The following is a 5,101-nucleotide window of genomic DNA, read 5'->3' on the forward strand; positions in this document are numbered from 1 at the left end:
GTTGTAGTTTTTCCTGGAAGAATTGTTAGTCTGAGGCAGGCAAGTCCATTATGGAAACAAGCAGGTTTCCCATGTGATACTTAAGTACATTAAAGATTTTCTAGAGGGTATATATTATACACAGCTATCACAGTGGACTACAGCTCATTTAAATTCTGTAGTAGAGGATGTGTGGGTGATTTTGTACAGAGATGAGAGATGAAAGACATGGGGAAATACAATTGTGAATGAAACTCTATGATAAAACTATTGAAATAGAGAATTTCCTATCTCCTCTTTAAGGAACATGAGTCTTTTTTATATGACGGAATATTCAGGTTGGTTGACCTCATACTGTGAGGTCAAGGCCAAGTTTTCTGTCCTAATGTTGCTCTTCTTTCTCTTTAAAAAGTAACAGAAGCTTATTGAATGCCTCTTATTGGGGAGAATATTTAGTCCTCCACCTATGTGGAGCTGCATTGATTAATGTATTTATTAGTTATTTATTGCTATGTAACAAATTACTGAAAACAGTCCTTTAAAACTTCACACATTTACTATCTCAGTTTCTAAGTCTAGGCATGGACTTAGCTAGGTCCTCTATTTAGGGTCTCACAAGGCAGCTGTATCTCATCTGGAGACTCTACTGGGAAAGCATCCACTTCTAAGCTTCCTCAGGTTGTTGGTGGAATTCATCTCCTGGTTGCTGTAGGATTCATGGCAGCTTGCTTCTTGAAAGTCAGCAATGGAGAGGAATAGACACTCTAGTGAATCTGGTAGTAACACTGAGTTTTATATAATGTGACATCATCACAGAGAGACATCGCATCACCTCTGTCATATTCTATTGTTTAGAAACAAGTCATATGTCCTGCCTACACTCAAGGGGAAGGAATTATACAAAGGCTCAAGTACCAGGAGGTAGGGATCATTGGGGCCACCCAAAAGTTTGTCTGCTTCAATGTAACATGCTCTTCAGAAAGGAAGGAATATATTAATGAATTGGGGAATAGACAAACAGGTTTGGAGAGGTTAAGTGAGCTGCTCAAGGATATATAATATGTGGCAAAACTATGATTTGAATTCTAAATCTTTTACGCATTCAAATATTCCTCATTGTCTTTTCAAAATATTCAGGCATGTGGTGTTATTGGATTAATTGTGGATTTCTACAATTGATGATATATAAAAAAATAACTGCTCCTAACCATGCTATTTTGAACACCTGTTTATCAACTGAATAAACAGAGATACTTAATGATATCTCAGACCTACCCAATTATTTTTCATTCATTCATTTTTGGCCATTCAAACAATATTATTTTAATTCATACAAAGATTCTATATCTTATTTTGATTTAAAACTCTCTTCCCTTCTTTCTAGTGCTGGTTGTCATCATTCTAGCTCTGTAGTTGGAAGCTTTTCTGATGTTGTAATAGACTAGATGGGGGACAGGGTGAAAAGAGATGTCTCTGTACCTGATTGGGCAATATTGCCTTCTCCTGCCTATACCTGTCTTGGTCTCTCTGGTCATTTTGCAACATCTATGTAAGAGGTGGCCAAATGTTGCCTCACTCATTGGGCGCATTTACCTCTTCTGAAGACACTGAATATCTTTTCTCTTTCTTGACACACTTTACAGAAATGGGAGCAACAGCTTGATTATTGATATTTTCTTCATTCACTTTAGCCCCTGTTGCGGGATACTGATTACGTGCTTCGACTTGGCGGGCCTGGGCCGGGGGACCTGATCAGCCCCTGGGGAGGGTGGTGGGCATGGGCGGTAGCGCCCTCCACAGCCCCCCGGGCCTGAGAAAGTGAGGCCGGAGGCAGGCCCCATTTCCTCACCCAAAATACAACCATTGGAGGAGGCTTGCCGGAGAAAACCGCCTCCCTTATCTTGTCACACACTCCCCGTTGCCAGAGCAACTCCCCCACCGCCAGTGCGAATGCACCGTTGCCAGAGCAACTCCTGCCCACGGCAAACAGCTTCCGCGTCCTCTCAGAACCAATCCTAGCCTTTCTCCCCTCAGCATTACCATTTAAGGCCCTTACACCCCTACACCAACCCCGCCCTCTATGCCAGCCTATATAACTTGTGCTCACCCCTGAATAAAGGCTTTTTGTTCTACCCCCCTGTAAGGAGAATGTCTCGTTTTTCTCCCTCGCCGCCCTCCACACCTTGCACGCCTCCGCTGGGGACTCGGCCAAGTCCCCCGCCTCGCCCTCGCCTCCGGGAAGAGCCTCCGCCGGTACCCACAAAGCAAACCTAACAGCAGAAGGTTCCGTGGGTGCCCGCCCCTACCTAGCTGCGACCGCACCCTGTCAGGAAGGTTCTATTTTACCAGACACGTACTGCTGAGGTCCCGTAGGCCCATGGTGGACACTGACCCAGTCATATCCTTGAAAACCAAGTTATAGGGAACAAGTACAATATGATTCACTTCTTCCCAGGTCCACCATTCTCCACACCCCAGCAAAATCAGTGGGCAGGAGTTTCAGAAAATTTGCTGAAGCGATATCCATTAGTTCCCAACTTCATAGAAATGGGGATTTTTTCCTAATTGATTCTCTCAAAATACTCCTTGCTTATCTAAAGGGAAGACAAGCACCCACCCCTCCTACATGAAGTATGTCCATGCATACATCATTCCAACCCCCCACAGGAATTTTTCAAAAATCTTGTGGAGAAGTGGCTAGCAACAGTAACTGTCTGTACTTAGAATATAGGGTTTCTTATTGCCCATTATTCACAGCCATGGGAATAAGCAACAAAGCCCAGGCATTAGAAGTATAGCACAGAGGAATCCAGCTGCACCACTGCATTGAAGGCGCTGTGGCAATATCATGTCTCACCTACTGACGAAACTCCTGCACAGAAAGATCGGCAAGTGGAACCTAAAGTTGTGGCAGTGAAACTTAAAGCTACAGGGGCCTCAGATGTGAGCCTATCAGAGACCCAAAATGGAGATGTGTCTGAAGAAATTGTGGAAGCTGGAAAAGTTAAAAAGTCCCTAAAACAGTCTATGAATGTGGGCTTGTCAGAAGCCCAAAATGGAGACATGGCTAATGAAACAGTAAAAAAATTAAAGTTAAAATATCCCCAAAGAAGTCTACTGTATTCACCAATGGGGAAGCAGCAACACAGTCACCCAATTCAGAATCAAAAAAGAAAAAGAAGAAGAAGAAGAAAAAAATTGTGGAAAATGCTGAGCCTGATGCAAAAAAAGCAAAAACTGAAGATAAAGCAGAGCCTGAAGAAGAAGGTTCTGGGGCTCCCGAAGAAACAGAAAATAGAGTGAAGCAGCCAGATGGTGATGACAGTGACAATGCAGTACCCACCTTGCCCCTAGGACTGACAGGAGCTTTTGAGGACACTTCATTCGCATCCCTAACTAACCTTGTCAATGAAAACGCTCTGAGGGCAACAAAAGAAATGGGCTTTACGAACATGACTGAAATTCAACATAAAAGTGTCAGACCACTTGTGGAAGGCGGAGATCTTCTAGCAGCTGGGAAAACAGGCAGTGGCAAAACCCTGGCCTTTCTCATCCCTGCTGTTGAACTCATTGTTAAGTGAAAATTCATGCCCAGGAATGGAACAGGAAGAGTCCTTATTCTCTCACCTACTAGGGAGCTGGCCATGCTAACGTTTGGTGTGCTAAAGGAGCTAATGACCCACCACATCCACACATATGGGTTGATAATGGGGGACAGTAACAGATCTGTTGAAGCACAGAAACTTGCTAATGGGATCAACATCATTGTGGCCACACCAGGTGGACTCCTGGACCATATGCAGAATACCCCAGGGTTTTTGTATAAAAACCTACAGGTCTTGTTATTGATGAGGCTGATCGTATATTGGATGTTGGGTTTGAAGAGGAATTAAAGCAAATTATTAAACTTCTGCCAGTATGCAGACAGATCATGCTATTTTCTGCCACACAAACTCTTAAAGTTGAAGACCTGGCAAGAATTTCTCTGAAAAAGGAGCCATTCTATGTCGGTGTTGATGATGATAAAACTAATGCAACAGTGGATGGGCTTGAGCAGGGATATGTTGTTTGTCACTCTGAAGAGAGATTCCTTCTGTTCTTTACATTCCTTAAGAAGAACCAAAAGAAGAAAATGATGGTATTTTTTTCATCCTGAAAGTCTGTGAAATACCACTATGAGTTGCTGAACTACATCAATTTGCCTGTCTTGGCCATTCATGGAAAGCAGAAGCAAAATAAGTGGACAGCCACCTTCTTCAGTTCTGCAGTGCAGATTTGGGGATACTGTTGTGTACAGACATGGCAGTTTGAGGGCTGGATATTCCTGAAGTCGACTGGATTGTTCAGTATTACCCTCCAGATGACCCTAAGGAATCTATTCGCCATGTGGGTAGAACAGCCAGAGGCCTAAATGGAAGAGGACATGCCTTGCTCGTTTTGCTCCCAGAAGAATTGGATTTCCTTTGTTGCTTGAAGCAATCCAAGGTTCCATTAAGTGAGTTTGAGTTTTCTTGGTCCAAAATTTCTGACATTCAGTCTCAGCTTGAGAAATTGGAAAGAACTGCTTCCTTCATAAGTCGGCCTAGGAAGCATGTAAGTCATACATTCAAGCATATGATTCCCATTCTCTGAAACAAGTCTATGATGTTAATAACTTAAATTTGCCTCGGGTTGCTCTGTCTTTTGGTTTCAAGGTACCTCCTTTTTGTTGATCTGAATGTGAACAGCAATGACAACAAACGGAAAAAGAGAGGAGGAGGTGGCGGATTCGGCTGCCAGAAAGCCAAGAAAATTGAGAAGTCCAGAATCTTCAAAAACATTAGCAAGAAATCATCTGACAGAAGGCAGTTCTCTCACTGAAGACACACCTTCCTTTCATCCTCAATAACTTTGTCCTGAAATGGAGTTTTTTTCCCTTACTCTAACAAATGAACTTATTTCCATGATTTGTACTGATCTAATAAGAGTATTAATTAACTTAGGTTACAAGTACTGAGCACGCTTTATTTCCAGCAAATCTTTTTTATTTTTTGGGTAGAAAACAGTTCGATTTTTCTTGGTTGCCCAAGGGCAAAGCAAGGGATATTTTAGTCTTTGTTGTGATAATACAATATTTTAATTT

General features: G+C 42.5%; 1 pseudogene; it reads left to right on the plus strand.

Moving 5' to 3' along the window:
* Positions 1-2,827: 2,827 nt before the first annotated feature.
* LOC119504910 lies at positions 2,828-4,839 on the plus strand (annotated as a pseudogene).
* Positions 4,840-5,101: the final 262 nt, after the last annotated feature.

This window comes from Choloepus didactylus, chromosome 10 (assembly GCF_015220235.1).
Source record: "Choloepus didactylus isolate mChoDid1 chromosome 10, mChoDid1.pri, whole genome shotgun sequence".
Lineage (NCBI taxonomy): Eukaryota > Metazoa > Chordata > Mammalia > Pilosa > Megalonychidae > Choloepus > Choloepus didactylus.